The sequence below is a fragment of the Scardinius erythrophthalmus genome (genome assembly GCF_964197995.2).
Source record: "Scardinius erythrophthalmus genome assembly, chromosome: 17".
Lineage (NCBI taxonomy): Eukaryota > Metazoa > Chordata > Actinopteri > Cypriniformes > Leuciscidae > Scardinius > Scardinius erythrophthalmus.
The window spans coordinates 16,344,851-16,365,215 of record NC_138237.1 but is presented as its reverse complement, the minus strand read 5'-3'; the positions used below and the strand labels follow the sequence as shown (position 1 = coordinate 16,365,215).

The window sequence follows — 20,365 nt, the reverse complement described above, 5'->3', positions numbered from 1 at the left end:
ATTTTTCCTTAGAAGTCTAGTGGGGCTACATGCCCACCAAATTTCATGTTCCCCGGTGCTTCGGTGTCCCTGGTATCGTTGACGAAAAATTTACGGGGGCCCCAGCGCGGGGGGGGAAGTGGCCCCCAGGGACCAAACGAAATTTTTCCGTAAAAGTCTAGTAGACCAACATACCATAAAAATTTCTTCATCCTCGGTGCCACGGTTCAGGTAGTTATTTAGGAAAAACTGCATTTTTTGGGGTTTGGGGGGGCCCAGCGCGGGGGGGGAGTGGCCCCCGGGGACCAAACGAAATTTTTCCTTAGAAGTCTAGTGGCGCTACATGCCCACCAAATTTCATGTTCCCCGGTGCTTCGGTGTCCCTGGTATCGTTGACGAAAAATTTACAGGGGCCCCAGCGCGGGGGGGGGAAGTGGCCCCCGGGGACCAAATGAAATTTTTCCGTAAAAGTCTAGTAGACCAACATACCATAAAAATTTCTTCATCCTCGGTGCCACGGTTCAGGTAGTTATTTAGGAAAAACTGCATTTTTTGGGGTTTGGGGGGGCCCAGCGCGGGGGGGGAGTGGCCCCCGGGGACCAAACGAAATTTTTCCTTAGAAGTCTAGTGGGGCTACATGCCCACCAAATTTCATGTTCCCCGGTGTTTCGGTGTCCCTGGTATCGTTGACGAAAAATTCAGTAAGGTGACGGGAAAAAAAAAAAACTTTGACAATCCCTATATGACCGCTTTCGCTAGCTACGCTAGCGACGGTCATAATAAGCTTTAGTTCAAGAATTACAATTGTAAAGATGTGACCGCTGTATTGTGGGTAAACACATGCATTCAGCAGCAAGGTCAGTCTCAATTGACACACTCAGTAGCACTTTCCTCAATGTTCATATAGAAGACCTTGAGATACATAAATCCCTTTGACTTAGTTTAGGACTGCTTTCATTTTATTTTCCTTATAGTTATCAATTAGAGAGTCAATCGGCAGCATACAGTGAAATGCCACGTTCAGACAACTCTGTAACGCTAGTTGGAAAACATTTTGAAAATGTTATTGGTCTAACATATGAAATAGATTTACATTTCATTAAAATGAAACCGTACAAAACCTACAAACATGAAAACACTTGGCTTTGTCTCTCAGCTAAACAGTCCAAATGTAGTCATGACACTTTCATATAGTGAAATGGCATATTGGCATTTAGTGTGTTTGCAATTCATATATCAAATTAGAGATGTTATTTGGATCATCCTGTCTGAAGTGTTTCTGCACTTTAATGATATCATCATGATTCAGAAAGCATTGTCTCAATTAACACCTCCAGGCTTCATGCATAAAGTTTCAAATCAACACAGCCAAAGCAACATGATAGTAACTTTGCAGAGTCATTTTGAATTCATTGTCAGACTCCCAACAGAGTCAAGGCAATTAAAATCTTCTTCTCACTGAGAAGTCTATAGTTTTGCTTATAATTTCTTGCCGGTTCATGAAAGAAATTTGATTGCTCTTCAGATGAAAGGGAGCTGACATGACTTGACGCTGCCTAATCATCTGATGAAAGCGAGAAGTGCCCTCTCTTTGAGGACAGAAGAGACTCCAGGAGTCATTTTACGGATGTAAGTCTTATTTGAGTTGGTAAATTCAATGGATTCGGCTTGGCGCAAAACGCATCTGTTTATGTTTGACATTTCTGATGTTTCATGGATAGAATGAATTCCCGGCAAGCAATTTTGTGTTTAAAAGATGTCTAGCGGTCCAAATACAGCCCTGACGTCTAGGCTAAAACAAGGAAAAATGTGGGCTGTCAGTGAAAATATAATAGTCATCTAAACCATAGCCCAAAAAATGGACTAGTCATCACTTAGATAATATGTCAAAGAAATGAAACCAAACACCTTGTAATCACTGTTGATTTTGCTTAAAAGATGGAATATAATACGTCTCGCAAGTTATTTTGGAAAAACGAGATGTAACCAAATTCAAGGTTATTTTGGCTAGTACTCATAGCCAGACTATATCGGGTCTACAGTTAACCGAAACGGTGAAATGACAGCTATTGCTTGCTGGGTTGCTTTACAAAGTATCTCATTCATTCGCTGAATGTCACTTGGCTTTTTATCTTATTTCACATAATGAAATCAGACATCTCAAATGCTCTCTTAATTTTCATATTCTTTGAGCAGTTGAGCTTAGAAACAGTTAGATTACCACAAAGATATAAAGCTTTATATTCAGTACAACAAGGCATTAATTCTTCCTTTATCATTGTAGACACTGTAGCAAATTAGCTTAAAATAAATATTAATAATTAATCAACTTGTTATAATTAATTATGAATATTTGGATCAGTTAATAGAATTAACTTAATGTAGTCAAATTAATATTACAGTCAATAAACCTGTTTGGCCCGTGAACACTAAGTGTCAATTGTTTATTAATTCTAAGAAATGTACATTGCCAGGGTACATTTCCATTTCCTTAATTTGATTGGGTGTTTAAGAAAATAATCTTCAAGATTCTTATTATACTAATGCGTCATAAAGTTAGCAAAAAGGAATGTAAATTAACAAATGGGGGATGAAGATTGGAGTTTATAGAGACTAAACATGCTACACATATGGTTTTGGTTAACCGTATGCAAGTCTGAAACATTAATCCAAAAGAGTTTAAAAGAGAGAATTGAATACATGAAAACCCCATAAAAGAAAATCATGGGAGGGGAAATATGGATACTCTCTGCAACTCCCTTTTGGGTCGTAAAAGTCTTATCATTCTTAATGTGTCCTGTAACAGGACACCTGGTTAGCTTCATTTGGGATGTTAGTTGCTGTTTTAGGGGAAAGTTTCATAGACCTTTGTTGGGAGAGTGAGTTTGCTGGATAATTCATTAAATATAATGAATAATGTGTGTGTCTGATTTGTCCATGCTACAACACTAGGTTTCCTTTTGAAATTAGCTGCTCCAAAACCTTGTGCGCTGCCTTGCTACTAGCCTAACGAGCCCGATCTCATGAAAGTGCGTATCTATAGCACGAATGATATTTCTCGTATCATTTATACGCCAAAATGAGTTTTTGCGTACATATGATATGCAGTTTTCGCGTGCATATGATACGCACTTTATGGCGTGTAATATGCATGCCCTCCTCATCCCTAAATCCTACCCAAGGGGTTTACAGTGCATATCATTTGAACACAAAAACTCGTTTTGGCATATAAATTATACGAGAAATATCATTCGTGCTATAGATACGCACTTTCATGAGATCGTGTTGGCCTAACTGCCTATAGATATCATCCTAATCATGTAACCTAATTTGGTAACCTCTACTGGTAGCAACTCCAAAAGCAAATCTTACAGCCTTCACATCAGTTATGATGCCTTCCCATGCTGCCTCAATTCTTACTCCATGTCAGGTATGAAAGCTAGGCTGAGAGGGATAGACTTACCATGTTTTCAAGGGTATAGGCTACACTGTAAAAAAAGCTGTATAAATAAGCTCCTAGATCACTTATAATTTTCCACGGTTCATATTGTCGGGTTTTTTTTGTTTACTGAAATTTCTTGGAAAGACATTTTTGCAGTCTTTCATCAGCAGACCAACCCAAAAAACATTAAATAAATGTATAACCTATTGAAAAGATGCATGTCTATTCACAGCCTCGCTTTCATTCCCATTAAAAATTAAAGATGGCACTGCTGTCAATAAGGTTTATAGTTTTTTTGGAACAGAGCACTTGGTCACGTAATACAGCAAGGACAAAGAAAAACAATAAAAAGTGTTCTTTTCCACAATAACGAGTGACATTTTCAATGTAATAATCCATTAAGATTCAAATACTGCATCGCCCATCTTCAGTTTATTAAGTTTGACATTTAAATCTATAGGTTTGCTCTGAATCCAGCTTCTCATCACATATTCTGTCCAATCAAATGCACTCTAGAATCTGAAGCGTTCCGCCCCCTGTGCTATAAATACCACCTGGCCAAGGTGACCTTGCTGTAGGCGGCAGTAAAACGTATGCTCAGTGTCAGCTGCTCGTGCTCATCGGTTCCATCAGTTTACTGTCGAGATATTGTTTATTTCGAGTCGGAGTGACTGTCAGGCACGTCCGAAAGCGAGTGGGCTAACTTCAGAAAACTAGATAAGCGCTGATTCTGTTTTGAAAGATTCAGTTCGATTTGGTGAACTGGTTCGACCGGTTCACAAAAAAAGAACCGGTTCAAAAGAACGATTTGTTCACGGGCATCCCTACCGTTGTCACTAAACTTGTCACGTCACGGCCCAATGGTTTGGAGATGTATGTTCGGTTGCTCAAACGCTCGAGTTCTATTCCGTTTTCAGAATGAAATGGATAGAATTTATTCACACCTCTAACGTCACTATTGAATCCGACGTATCAGCGCTCGGATTCGTTTCCATGGTGCTGTCAAGTACGACTCGTAGGCTTGTTCGACTTGAACCGGACAGAAACAGAGCGCGCGCGCGATCAGTTGTTGGTAATTTGTTGTGTAGCGTGCGCGACGCCGCATCCAATGTTATAGACAGCACTGCTTTTGTTAACACACGGGCCTGGGAGCTCGCACCAGTTCTAGACACGGTGAAAGTTTCCTGATGGTGACGGATGGCCGAATTTACATGACACATTATAAATGAGCATAGTCTGCGATAGATACAGTGCCAAAAAGAAGAGAAGAGGATAAAAGGGGATAAAGACAGAGGTAAAGTGATGTAGTGAATGAACAATTTATTGCATAGAAGTAAGATACTATAATTTTGATGGCAGTTATTTTTACCATATAACTTAATGTTAGCAGTTGTTCTGAGTTCTACAGAGTCCCCAGGCTGTTTGATTATGTAACAATCATGTCAGTTTTAAGACGCATTTTTTATTATCACTTTTTTTATTAATGTTTTACTCTACAGTTGTGCAGTTTTGGGGGGACACAGTACAGGCTAAAAGTTTGGAAACATTACTATTTTTAATGTTTTTGAAAGAAGTTTCTTCTGCTCATCAAGCCTGCATTTATTTGATAAAAAATTATCATTTATTTATGTGATGCAAAGCTGAATTTTCAGCAATGAAAGTGGTTATGACATTGCGATCTAGGCAATGGGGGGTCAGAAAGCTCTCAGATTTCAACAAAAATATCTTAATTTGTGTTCCGAAGATGAACAAAGGTCTTACAGGTTTGGATTTACATGAAGGTGAGTAATTAATGACAGAAATTTCATTTTTGGGTGAACTAACCCTTTATGTGCAATTTTAAGGCCTATATTTCTGAGAAGTATAAAAAGTAGACTGAAAATACTTTCTTATTTTTAGTTTAAAAGAAGTAAACTAATAGCACACTTGAATAAACTTCTTTTTATTTTTGTGACGGTTACCATCTTTGTAGGGACATTTTGTCAGGCCTATACCTGAGCCACACACACATTGAAAGCCCACTCAGTGCCCAAGGATGGGCAAAGATAGATATAAAATCACATGGAGCAAGTAGAAGAAAGCCATGTGCTGTGGTCACCATGGGCCACTAAGCACTCACTGACCCAACAACCCACATCTATCACGCATTATTGCAAAAAAAAAAAAAAAAAACTCACCAGCAAATGAACATTCTCTCCAGCATCCTCACAAATGCTTTGATCTCAGCTCTGTAGGTGCAAATACTAATTATCCTGTTGATGGAAAAGGAAGGATCTTTTAGTTCCATCAACTCTCTTTTCATTATGGATGTGTGGGGGGGTTGTGTGTCTCTAAGTTACATGGATTTTGTTTTCTTTTCTTCATTCTAACCAATTTCAGACACATTTGTTTTTTTACTTCTTTGTCTTTTTGTCCAGAATGGATGATGAATTCTTCCCTACAGATCAAAGGCAGTGGTTTATTCACCATCCTAACCCCTGCTGAACCTGCAGCTCACCTGGATGTAAATAACAGTAGGGAAGATGTTCCCTAACAAGACCTGTTCTAAAATTCTTTATAAGACTCTCAATAGTAATTTTTATTGTTGTCTTTCATTTTACACAAGCTTTCTTTTAACAAATGAATGTCTTTCCTATCTCCTCCAACCAGAATCATCGTCACAAATTTAAACCCAACCCTGATAAATGCATGAAATCATTTTTTTAAATGCACTGCATTTGTCCAGGTACTTTCATGTGATTATTTGATTTTATGTTGCTTTATGCATACCGCTGCTCACCCCCGTCAATGCTCAGATAGAACATTATGCAGCATTATAACTAAAGCCAAAATGTGTTCAGTAAGACAGAGGCAGTGTGATCTGAATTTTAAGCATAGGCGTGTAATAAGCATTAAGCATCATAAGCATTTCTTGTGACAAGCATTTAAAGTAATCAGGTGCTGTTTAAAATGTCTTCAGTGGTTTACACTGACCCATTGAACTGTCTTTTGTTGGCTGGGTCACATAAGCACCAACCCAACAGACACCAGTAAACACTATTGTATTGTGTTTTGGTGTTTATTGGGGTATGGTGTCAAAACAGATTGGATTTTTCTCAAATGATATAATAAATGTGAGGGATATTTTATTTTTTATTATCTTTATTTATTTATTTATTTATTAATCCAGAGCATATTTAAAAGATAGTCAATTTACATTATTTACACAAATTTAACACTTGAAATAAAGGACTGAAATAAAGAGCAGGACTGTGAATTGGCACAATCTTTGATCCCTGCGTAATGTCTTGTTAACTGTACAGGCAAGATCTTGAAGAATATTAAACACTCTTGCATCATTTCTGAACAGTGGACTGCATGAAACATCACAAATACCAAACTCACTTGAACATTTGCCTTACATCCGGAAGAAAGAATGATATTGATGTTGGCATCTCTTTGAACCTGCAGGGAGAATATAATGACAGGCAGGTCAATCTCAAATTAAGCTATGCATAAAACACCATCCTATCTTCATATGCAAATTGATAAAAACAGCATGAGTGTATACTTAATCTTAATGTTGCATGAAAATTCAAACAAATGATAAAAACTTGCAGATAGTTGTTCAATGATACGAATGTGACTTGAAATAATTATACAGTTTACGGTTATATACTTGGTTTTCTATGGAAGTAAAATAATCTCAAATGTTTTTGAAACAAAAAGCCTGTTGAATTGCACTACTTGAAAAATAATAGGCATTGCATTAACCATGCTTGCATTTTAATGCATTGTATTTTTAGGGCTTGCATTTTTATGGGCTGAAATTCAACATGGTTGAATATTTAAGCTGTGAATATTTCAATTAAAAACATTTCAAACACATTTTCATTATTAAAAATTCCATAATCCATATTCACCTTTCATATTTCACTTCCAAAATATTCAAACTGTTTAAAAATACAACCTATAATATTCAACAGGCAATTTTCGGTCCATTTTATTTCGCTTCCACAAATTCGCTTCCACAAATTCAGTGGTTCAAATTCGACAGTAAATTCAACGGAACTGCAGGAAAAACAATAGATTATCGAGCATACTATCCATCTGCTGTTAGTCAACCTCACCAGCAGGTGGTGCAAAAGCGCGTGTTGTTGACGAAGACCAGCAACAGTTAGAGCAAGCCATTCATTCATAAAATGAAAATGATTAGTATATGCGGAAAAGATGATAAAGACACAAAAGCTGTGTTTATGTTTCATTCAATAACTTCATTGTTACATTTTGTAGCCTACATGTTATCAGCTTTCTCTACCTACATGATCAGGATTATAATCGGTTTCCCTCAATACCTCACACTCAAGGATTCCCCTTCTGTCGGGGCAAAACGCTATGGACTAATACAGTGATATGAAAGACCAAACTCGCACCTTTATGGGGATGTAGGCTACTATGGACTAAGAATATGAACGTAACGCGCAAAGTTTCATGCAGAGCGTTTCGTGATATACTGGCATAAAATCAACACTTGATCATTAACACTTTCTTTTCTCTTCTCTCTCCACACACACACACATACACACACGTGTGTGTGTGTGTGTGGAGAGAGAGAGAGAGAGAGAGAGAGAGAGAGAGTAGTACGTTGCATTAGCTTAAACTGTGAAGAGTCATAGTAGGCTACTTGCATTTTGTTGTCCTCCTATTGTTAGTTTAACTGTAAATCGCTTTGGATAAAAGGGTCTGCTAAATAAACGACTAAATGTAGCCTAATAAATGTAAAATTGGCTTGACATTTGGACATTCGCACATTAAGGGACCGTCTCAAAAGTTGCATACAACATTGGCATACACGTTTCTAACTTCAATAGCAAACTTTAATTTATTTGAATAAATATAAAAAATCCAAAGGGTGCGCATTATGGCTGGCACCACATGAACACTTTACAGTTGGTTTTATGACTGTAAGTCTATTCAAATGATATTGAAGTTTGAAACGTGTATACCAAAGACGTATACACTTTAGAGACGGTCCCTAAATGTGCGAATGTCAAACGTCAAGCCAACTTTATGCCAGTCTATCACTGGGAAACGCTCAGCATTAAACTTTGTGCGTTATTCTGAGTCAATCTGCTTTCCTGCGAGTTTGGTCTTTTATATCACTGTAATTAGTCCATTAAGCTACATTAAGCGTTTTATATGTCCAGCAGGGGAATCCTGACGTTTTGAGGGAAACCCTAATAGCCTGCATGCAGCACATCGCCACAATATAAAGTTAAGGCAACTAAACAACCAAGAGAAATATACGTCAACCTCAAAAATGTAACATTGGATCTGCGTATCCGCATCGGGGAATAACATTATCTTGTTCACGGTAGAGAAAGATGATTGTAGGCTACACAGGGAAAGTAACCGTGAAGACACTGAATTTAACATACAACCGCCGTCATAAAAATCACAAATACACTTACATTGCTGTTAAATGAGTTTAATGAATGAATGGCTTGCTCTAACAGTTGCTGGTCTTCGTCAACAACACGCGCTTTTGCACCACCTGCTGGTGAGGTTGACTAACAGCAGATGGATAGTATGCTCGATAATCTATTGGTTTTCCTGCAGTTCCGTTGAATTTACTGTCGAATTTGAACCACTGAATTTGTGGAAGCGAAATAAAATGGACCGAAAATTGCCTGTTGAATATTATAGGTTGTATTTTTAAACAGTTTGAATATTTTGGAAGTGAAATATGAAAGGTGAATATGGATTATTGAATTTTTAATAATGAAAATGTGTTTGAAATGTTTTTAATTGAAATATTCACAGCTTAAATATTCAACCATGTTGAATTTCAGCCCATAAAAATGCAAGCCCTAAAAATACAATGCATTAAAATGCAAGCATGGTTAATGCAATGCCTATTATTTTTCAAGTAGTGCAATTCAACAGGCTTTTTGTTTCAAAAACATTTGAGATTATTTTACTTCCATAGTTTTCTTAAGGCACTATTATTTTAAAAGCTGTTTTGAAACAACATGTATTGTGTAAAGTTCAGATTATATACAGATATGTTAAAATTAATGTTAAGAAAAAGGTTTGTCTTAACATTCTCATGTTAGTCAAAAATATTTATGCAAGTTTAAATAGTTAAAAAATGGTTTGTTAATTGTTTTATAAATAATATAGAAAAAATATAGAAAAATAATGTCATATATAAAAAATATATTTTCATATATTACAGCATATCCATTAAATTTGCATTTTATTCACACCAAATTTGTCCATTTTAAGGCATGTGGATTTTGCTGTTATGAAATGTTATAGTGACTCAATATGCTACCAGTATGTGAATGCTTCCACTTTATTATTTATAAAGTAAGTACAGTATTACAAATCAAACGGCAGGTGCACAATTTGAGTGAATGAATTCATCAAAGCCTAAATAATATTCTGTGGCATTTTCTCTTAAGCCACTAATGTAAATTTCTTTCATAATTGACGCAACTCATGCAAAGTAAGATCTCCTGCGACTTTAAAATAAGTCGAAGGAACTGTGCAACTTTTGATGGAAAATACATATAAATGAGAAAGGCCAGAGGTTATTTACAGCAGACTTCCAGAATAGTTGCTGAAATCCTGCTGCTGCTGGGAGGAAGTTCTATCATGCAGCATATTTTCAGCTAAAAGCTCTCTGATATTTGAGCATGATCTGGGAAGATAAAACGAACATAAAGCCTCAAGGGCCCTCTGTTCAAATAAAGTTTCTTTTGAGTAAATTATCAGCTCAATAAAAATGTTCCGATTCCTTATCAGGGAATGGTTACGGTTTATGAAAGTAGCCGACCCCTCCTCACAGGTCTTCTGGAGCGTCTGCTTTACCGATTCCACATGAACTCAAGACAACCAGACTGAATTTATAAATGTCAGCTATACACTGTTTCTGAATTACAACACTGCCAGATGCCGATCTCCAGATGATTGCACAATATTCTTATTTCAAGTGTGTTCATATTGTAATTTTAACTGTAAAAGACTGTAAATATGCAACAGTAAATTTCCAGGCTAGGTGGTCAAACTGTAGCCTAATTGATCCAACCTTAAAGGCCCATTGAAGTGCTTAACACGTAGCTTTGTATGATGCATTGAGGTAATTTCTACTGAAACAGGACGCTAAGGCTGGACATATTTAATGGCTCCTCCGCCTTTTCAAATAACCAATAGCGCTTCATGAGTTCACGTCTACATATAATTATTACGGTAAAGGTTATGCATATTTGGCGTGCTGTCCGGGTGGAGGGCTCCGAGCTCGGAATTTCTGCCCAAACCCAGAGTAGGCCTACTCCCCCCCGTTGGTAAGAGTAGATGGAAGTGAGGAGATGGGATGCTGATAAACTGTCAAGGAACAGAGGTGGGGGGTTCTGCTGTTATTTATCTTGTCCTGAGTTGATTACTGATTGATCTCCACTTGTGCTGATTGGGTTAATTATCTGCACATGCTCCTCCCGAACCTTGTTAATAAAACATAATTTAGTTTACCTCACAGACTACAGGGCTGCGTTCAGCCCCGACAAAACGTTGCACAACGTTTTTTAAACAGAAACGGTGATGTGTTGAACACACTGTTCTGATGACGCAAGAGTTGCAACTATGGCAGCTGAGAAGGCCATTCTTTGGGAAGAATTTCGGAGCCTGATGAAGTCGGCATAAATATGTTTAATACTACAAAATATGCCCGATGTTACAGTTACTGCACTTGCCGCCCAGAACAAAAGAGAACATCCCAATCAAGTGAAGGGATTGCTGAAACTGAAATGGAAGCACACATCTTACCTAATTCAGACTAAAACATCTATTTAGCCTCACATATTGACTTTATTTGTAGTTCGTGCTGTTTTAATACCCTATTTTCTTTCTCAGTTTTAGGAAAAGCACTTAATTACCATTGTTTATTTCTATAGCCTACCAAATGTCATAGACTTGCAATGAAGCTAAAAATATAAACAACTACATCATTACAGGGCCGGCCCGAGGCATAAGCGAACTAAGCGGCTGCTTAGGGCCCCCTCGCCACCAGGGGGCCCCCAAGCGATTTTTTTTTTTTTTTTTTACATATTTATTAAATTAAACAAGTGATATAAATGAATGAATGAATGGATAAATAATTCAATACAAGAAAATTCTGATTTCATGACCAATATACCTGCCTACAACTTCTGCTGTGTCTGCCAGTGTTTGAGTCATGCGCATAACCTCGCCTGCATAGACAATTCGTGCGCAAAGTCACGGTAATGTTAAGCCATGTCACAAAAATTTGATTTGATCAATGATTTATCTTTTAAATTTAATGAGATTCAGAACAGAACAAGATTAAAAAAGAACTATAAACAAGCCAAAACGAAATAATTTAAAGTGAAAGTGAAAGCGGCGTTGGGCTCACGCATCTCTCTCATTAGAATCAAAATGTTTCAACAATCGCGATGGATTTGGATGGTAAACTATTCTTTATTATAGGCTTATTTGTACTTCACCCACGTTCCAATATCGAGGGAAAAATCATTCTCTTCATATGCGCAAAAGTGCTTGAAATCCAATATCGAGGGAAAAAATCATTCTCTTCACATGCAAAAATGTGCTTGGAAACATAACAGTGGAGCGGTGCTTAGGCTATGCAGCGCTGAATGGTACGAATTGTAGGTTACTACTGACTATTTAAACAGAGCAGTGTAATTTTTTATATGTTAGGTTGACTATTTTATTATTATATTTTATTACGGCTATAACGAACAGGCTGTGATGTCAAGATTGCAATGCTGGAATATGTTGTATGTTGTGTGTGTGTGTGTGTGTGTGTGTGTGTGTGTGAGGCGCGGGCGCGATCGAACAGTGGAAACATAAAAACATACTCCGTCATGTTCATACAAGACATCATTCAAACTGCAAAGTATATGCAAAGGATATTTTGCAAATAATTTTTTTTAATATGTTTGTTTTCAATTTGTTTTCAGACGTTTCAAAGAGTAAGTAAAAGTAAAGAAAAAGTTATTTTTTTTATTTAAGTATCTATTTTTTATTAAGTATTTATTTTGTATTAATACATAACCTCATTGTATTCATTTATAATGTAACATTATAGAGTGACATTGTGTCAATAATCGTCAAGCACAGGTGACTCCGCGTGGTGGGAGGGGGCCCCCCAAATCAAATTCTGCTTAGGGCCCCCAAAAGGCTCGGGCCGGCACTGCATCATTATGTTGATATCCTATATTTTTACAATAAAACTTACGAAAAACTAATATCTTCAGTTGTTGCGTAGGCTATACCGAGCAATATCAAACACAATTGTAAATTACTTTTCTTGAACAGTGCGAGTTCACTTTAATACCGCATGCTTTACCGCATGTTGCTGCTGATTGGACTGCAGTTCTGACACACCCACCAAACAAGAGAAAACGTATCTCAAACCCCGTTGCACACCGGTGCACGCCGTTTCCAGGAAACATGACGTTCAACCTGGAAACCGTAGCAAAACGTTGCGCACCGTTTTGAACTTGAACGTGCCCCATGTTTGTTCGACTTGAACCGGCGCAGCACAGACCGATCGGTTTATGAAATCAAAGTACCGCGAGAGAAAATGAATTAAATTGCTAGCCCACCCCAACACTTATGCACAATAATAATAATAAATGCTGACCAATAGACCCCTTTTGCGCCTACGTCACGGCGCTAGCTGAAGGCAAAACAAACGGAAAACTGGAGGCGGCCAATACAAACCAGCACAGATTCGGCTACATAATAAGGAGCTTAAATTATTATTTTTATTATTAAAAGTCATCTTGTTGTGTTCTTGGGTGCAAGAATCAATGAAAAATGAGTATACTGTATCTGGAATTTTTATTTCTAGAAAATATTCATATCATTCAAATTGCACCGTATGTCACTCTTTACATTGTCGTCTTGGCGCTGGCTAGGCAGAACTGCGGATTGAACCACACAAGTATTTACATGACCATTCAGCACATAGTTATATTATAGGCATCTAAATATATTTATATGTCCTCATTTTCTCTTTACCCTCGGTTTCTCTATCGGGTAGGTGTAGAAGTCAGGCCACTCAACCGGGGGTAGCGTTAACGTTAATCCTGTCAGTTCGTCCTGACTGAGCGTGTACCGTCATCTGGTTCCGTCCGTTAAAATTAACTTTTGCAAATAACAATCGGCGTCCTGGACAGTGAGTGACCTTGCACATTAAGACAAAATCGGATTTTCTCCAGTCATTGATAAAAAACAAGCTAACAAAACTTGCAAACTAACGTTAGTGAAGCGGCCAGAGAGATCTTTCTGCCTCCAGCTAAGCTCCGCCCACACAAATACGTCACCGTGTTTACCAACTGTAAAAGGGTCTATAGGCCTACTTAATATTACTTTTTTTTATTTATTATATATTTTTGTAAAACATGCAAAATGTCATTTGTTTTGTCTTATGACTTAGCTATGCATGACTACACTAGATATTTGCAGTGTACACATCTCAATTTTCAGTCAAACAATGAATTAATGCATTTAATGAAATTAATTATATTTTATTTTCTGACAACAATAAGAAACATGAATAAATGAGTAAAAGATTGAAAAAAGTAACCATCACAATAAATAAATAAATATATATATACACACAAGTCAACAACACATGAAACAAAGCTTTATTCAAACTTATTGTTCTAACAATCACATATTTACAGGCGGTGACCCCCATGTCCTACTGCCATCTCAACACAGCGGTTCTCTTTCTTATTCTGATGAATCAGCTGACCACCGTTCCCACCTTCACCTGTCTCTGCCATCCATCATGTCCCTCATTGCTGCAGTCAGACTGGAATCTGATCATGGATGGGAAAGGGACACCGAGGCTATCCTTGCCTGAGTGCACCATCTGCCTCACCACTTCATACAGAGAGCCTGAACAGAACCCTGTGAGGCTCGTCTCAACAGCAAACACTCATGTGAAAGAAGCTGAGCGAGCCTTTAACATGCTGAAAACAAGCTGGTGCTCAGTTGTCGCATGACCAGAGGTGAGTCATGCCTTTGTGCCTGAGGTTGTTGCTTGCTGCGCTGTGCTTCACAATCTGAGGCAATAAGGGCCGGTGGCGTGATGGAGGGTCTCATAAGGGCCGGTGGCGTGATGGAGGGAATTTTAACCAAAGTATGTTACAAACTTTACATGAAGACCCTAAAGAATCATACCAATTTGTGGAAAATGGGCATCCGATGACCCCTTTAAAGTATATATTAAGTGTATCCTTCACATCCTCCAATCATTTTAACAGTAGTTTCATTAATCATTTTAATAATATTTTTGACCACTTACTTGAACGTCTCATTCTAGCATTTAATATTGAGGAGGACACGAGCCTACAAGCTTCTGAAGGACAGTACTAGGAAGGATACAGCCTCACTAGGATGCAGACTTCCGTTTGAGAAACATCCATTCTTTATGAACGAATCATTAACATCTTTAAAAAATTGTTCAAACGATACGTACAAAACGCTGATTCATTCAAGAAGAAAACTATTGAACACTGTCTTTATGAGTGAATCACTCAATTATTACTCAATTTTAATTACTAAAAAAAATCCTGATATATTCAGAAACAAAACCAGTGAATATTTGCATCATTGGTTCAAAACACTGATTAATGCAGGAGGAAAAGATGATTGCCGTCTTTGAGCGATTCGTGATTCCATTTTTCCAACGTAAGATTTCAACTTTCACTATCCAGTCCACAAATAATTAAAAACTAATATATGTTCATGTATATCAGGTAATAGTCTGTTTCCTTTAATTACTTGATCAGAATTACTGAAGCTCATATTTGGTGCCAAAGGTACTAATTTAAACTTCAACACTATGCCTCAAGGCAAACAACCATGTAATCTCATATATTTCAGCATACAACATTTAAATAAATGGTGTAAGTTTAAGATAACTGACTACTGACATTTAAACTAAAGAGGGGCAATAAATTTGTACGTCTTCATACAGGCCAACTGTGACGTAGGAAATCTCACTCAGATGCCAATTGCTCCTCCTCACGCTGTGTCAGCATGATATCTGAGCCAATTAAGAATAATGAGCAACACCTATCTCACATTGCACCACATGATGCCTGTGTTCGTTAAATACAACACAATGCAATATTAGCACAACACTCTTTCCTCAAAAAATGAAAATGCCGCTTTATTCGAGCAGTCAGTGTTTGGACATAGCAGATGTCTTCTTGTTGTTTTTTTCTAATATTAAATTGTGCTTGATCCCTTGTTGCTCCACAAGTTCTGTTCACTTTCCATTGTACAGTTCACCAGCAAAAAAATGTGAATCAGATTTTGGTGTCACTAAATAAGTTAGTTGTAGATATACAAGTTATAAATTGACTATACGTGAACTTCAGACCAAAGAGAACATGCAGTCCCAGTGCTTTCAGCAAACACGTCATCTCAAAATAACCAAATTAAAGCGACAATGAATCTCACCCTGGATGAAGTAAGTGCTTGATGTGAATTGTGAATGCTTGCAAAGTGTCAGTGTGACAAAGTTCCCGTGTGAATATGAGGGCTATAAAGGCTTTTATGAGAAGCAAACTAAATACATCCCCATCTGTTCCGATACAAAGTCAACTCTGCAGCTGACATCCTTGTAATTAAGTGATAGTGTGACGGATGTGTTTGAAAATGCACTCAGATGGTTCACTACACAAAACATATTCCCCTTGTTCCCTATGCTTAGCAATTTTCAGGATGAATGACCCTGCTAGTGCTTACTGTCCTTTGACAAGTCAAACATAAACAGATCTATAAAAAACAACTAAATTGAATGCATGTATATAACAATTGCATATGATTTAAAATAAGTGGTATCTACATTTTGTACACTTCGGTGTTTAGCTATTTGAATTACAGTCAATTATTGTAATATTTCAATAATTCAATATTTATGTCATCTTTTGGCCCTCTTTGGATGGCCCAGACCACTGGTTGAGAAACATTGCTTTAAATCTCCCCTTTTTCTCGGGTTTCCGACTAAAAAATTACAATTACTAATTGTGAACGAACAGGATCTTTAGTCTGTCTCTGAGACAAACAGCATTTCTGACTGGATACAATTTTGCTGTTACCATGACAATTTAAAGCGGCAGTATTGCTGTAGACCTCAAAACTATTTATAACTGTGCATCTATATGAGCTCACAATATTTAACCTACAAGAAGAGCTAAAACTTAGATGTATTTTAAATGCTTATTTATTTATTTATTTATTTATAAGACAGCATCATCACTTGATGGATCCTGATTAAATTATTTCTCGTTTATCTTTTTTCAATATTAAATCATCCTTAAACACACTCAATTCTTTCACATCATTGCCTAGAAATAACAACAATTTCAAATAACCTTAACATCCACTGACTTTTTTTTTATTTAACCCTCCATTACCGTATTGATCACTTGTTTTTGTAGAAGGGCAGTCACCTCTTGAAGGTCTATCTTTGCCCTTTATATAAAATGTGTAAGTCATGCTGACAATCCCATGTATAATTTTACACGCTAGAAGGAATGAAACATCATTCACTTTTAAGACCATGTCAAGATCAGTTCAAAAGACCTTGAGAATAATATAAAGAACCAGGTTTAAACCACACAATTTAGAGTCTGCCAAATGGACCAAATCTCAATTCACTGGGTCAAAGCATGGTCAATTACTCAAAGCCACCTGCTACAAGAGCAATCTTGAGTTCTGGTCAAGCTCTCCTCACCTCTCTGACAAAAAAGAAAATGGACTTCCAGCTGTCCCACAATTATGCTGTCCATTGGCTAGCGATGCACAATAACTTCTCATGTCGTCCTATAGATGGCAGTGTATCTTTTTTTAAATGATAAGGCTGCCTCCAAAATCGCATACTTCCCTACTATATATAGTAGGCAAAAACCAGTGTGACGAAAGAAGAACCATGCGACGAAAGAAGTATGTCCGAATTCACGGTACCTGTAAAAGAGTAGGCAGAGGTACCCGGATGACTTACTAAGTTCAGAGAGATTCTGAAGTGTGCATGCAATGGACACTTAACTATCCCATGAGGCCACGGGAGAGGATTTGAACTGATTCTGGTAGGCCATCTGATAATGACATGCAGCATAGTGAATGTAGTACGTCCAGATTACATTCATACTACACACATTCATACTATATAGAACATACTTTTTTAGTGGTCATGAAGTAATTAGTTTTTCAAAATAAGTACCTAATCAAGAGAGTATGCGATTTAGGACACAGCCAAGTTTTAACATTTAAAGCAATGGTTCACTCAAAAATTTAAATTCGGTATTTTGTTTCATTTTCTTTTTACCTTCATGCCATTCCAAACCTTTATGACTTTATTTATTCTGTGGAACACAAAATGCGAATTTCCAGCAGTCTGTATAATAGAGTGCTGCAGTGTATAGGTCAACCTGGAAGTTAATCACCCTGGCTCCTTTGAGAAAAAACCCAATATAATTTTCCATTGGCTTTTGGATTATTGCAGAAAATAAGCTCTGTGACCAACAAAAGATTATGATTCTTAGACATTTTTATTAATCAATAAATCACAAATGAACACAACTTTTATGAATTTTGAAGCCTAAATACAGTCAGCAGAAGTAAAAAGCTAAACGAACACCACAGTCACATGACTTAAACATTTTACCCAAAAGTTTGAGGAATAATTTGCAAAAGCATGATCATGAACACAAGGTGGTAAAATTGGACTAGTGAGTATGAGGTGACCTGTTTTGGTGTAATGGCATTTATGTTCCTGACAACCTCTGTAGTCCTAGACTGGGTAAACCCAGCTTGATCTGCTGGCGATTTGATTCTTCTATCCTGCTTCCGTTACAAATTTGCGGGGACCAATCACAAACTGGCTTATCCACCGTGCACGCTATTGGTGGGTTTAATCCAATCCAATTCCAAAGTACATCACCTGGATCATTGGTCTGATTGGTATCAACTATGCCCGTTGATCACGTCTCTTGTGCAGTAGAAAATACAGAGCAGACTCTCTAGACCAGGGATGGGCAACTTTGGTCCTGGAGGGCCACTGTCCTACAGAGTTTAGCTCCAACCCTGAAAAAAATCACCTGCATGTAATTTTCTAGTAATCCTGAGGACCTTGATTAGCTTGTTCAGGTGTGTTTGATTAGGGTTGAAGCTAAACTCTAGGACAGTGGCCCTCCAGGACCAAAGTTGCCCATCCCTGCCCTAGACTAATGCTCAATCTTAAAAGATTGAGCTTGGTCTGGTGATAGCCAGACTACTGTAGTACCATTTAGCCACTTGTTAGCAAACGCCCTTTTCAACACAAGCAAAAGCTTTTAAAAAAATCACAAGGGGGTATTACTTGTCAGGGTTTTGTTTTGTCTTTGTTTTCATTGTGTTCATTTTCTGTTTGCTAGTTTTCCATTGACCCAGTTTTCCCAAGTGTTTCATTGATTCATCTCATTCACCTGTTCCTTGTTAATTAACCCGTTAGCTCCTCTTAAGATCTCAGTTTCAGTCGGTTCCTTGTCCTGGATTGTTTTATGTCTATGTTGAAGTGGTTGTTCTTTTCTGTGTCTTCAAGTTTATCTCCAGTGTGTTTCCATTTACAATTTAAAGACCATTTAATTTACAACATTGTCATGTACCTTCATTACAGCCACCCACCGTGACAGAATCCAGGACCCAACAAATACCTTATTCGGACGGGACTAGTTTTTTAAAGGATGTTTGAGTTACAATTATCACTGGACGTCTGTGACATTTCATGTACTGATTCAGGCAGGACTAACATCTCCGTGTTTATTACAGAGGTGAATGTTTTCTCTATATATGGGTGTTACAGAAGGTCATCTGCTGTGCTTGTGTGAATATGACTTATATGTCTTTTCATTTATTATTTGTTCATATAACATTTCCCTGAAAATAACTGCATGTGTGTCAACCAATCCAATTCAAGCATTCAACTGCTCCTTCGTATAGGCCTAAATTTCAATTTATTATAAAAACCTTATTTAAGAATATTTCACGAGTAGAAGTGGCTGTTTATAATAAACCCACATAAGCAAGCAGAGAAATCTAGACAAGTATCTTACTCTTACCTGACACTGATATTAAAATAGATCTTTGCAGTTTCCACGATTTGACTCTAGTTATTAATTTTATGTTGTTGTTTTTTTTTTATCTGATATTGATAAAAAATCCATACTGAAACTAAATGAAAGCATGCTGAAGATTGGTGCACAAACGGTAGGTCAAAAACGCATGAGGAGAAGCGTTAGAATAATACAACATCAGCAATCACAGACATTCGCATTTTGGACGGGATTAGATTTCTCAGAGGACCGTTGAGTTTGCCAAAAAACAGTAGGTAATTTGCTCTGGAATTTTTACAGAGGTTGTGTGAGGAAAAACAGAGTTGGCAGATTCAGATGGGATTAAAATCGCAAAGTATGTCTGTGAAACATGAATTTCTCGAACAACCCCCTGGAAAACAAGTCCTGTCTGAATAGGGCTAAAAACTCAAGCATGGATCTTACTGGGGCTAGAAAGAGGGCTGAGGACCATCTCCTGTACACCATCTGCCAGAACAGTCAGCCTCTAGAGCGGTATGTGGAGGACTTTTTGGAGTATTCCCATCTGGTGAGCTGGAGCAATTCTACGCTCAATGCTTACTTTCGGATGGGACTGGATGATTTATTTCAGTTTCTTGCTCCAGCTAAATGTTATCTATCCTTAGTTAATAATATTAACTACTTCCTTGGGCAAAATGGTTCTGATTTCATGATTAAGTTAAAGATGACACTACACATGCTCAATCCAGTCCTATTCTGAGAGCATAAAAATTAATAAATAATAAATTCCCAAGTCCGTTCCAGTGAGAGAAATTCCCGAGTCCGT

At 37.4% G+C, this 20,365-nt stretch overlaps 1 protein-coding gene across 1 annotated transcript in view; it reads right to left on the bottom strand.

Moving 5' to 3' along the window:
- amacr (alpha-methylacyl-CoA racemase) overlaps nt 1–13,662 on the bottom strand; it is a 30,113-nt gene extending 16,451 nt beyond the window's left edge. Inside the window, exons 1-3 of the mRNA XM_081391165.1 lie at nt 13,469–13,662; nt 6,806–6,865; nt 5,599–5,673 (exon numbers count right to left, since the gene is read on the bottom strand). The gene's annotated coding sequence lies outside the window, so the exon portion shown is untranslated. The remainder of the gene's footprint in view (nt 1–5,598; nt 5,674–6,805; nt 6,866–13,468) is intronic.
- Between the last annotated feature and the right edge of the window lie 6,703 nt (nt 13,663–20,365).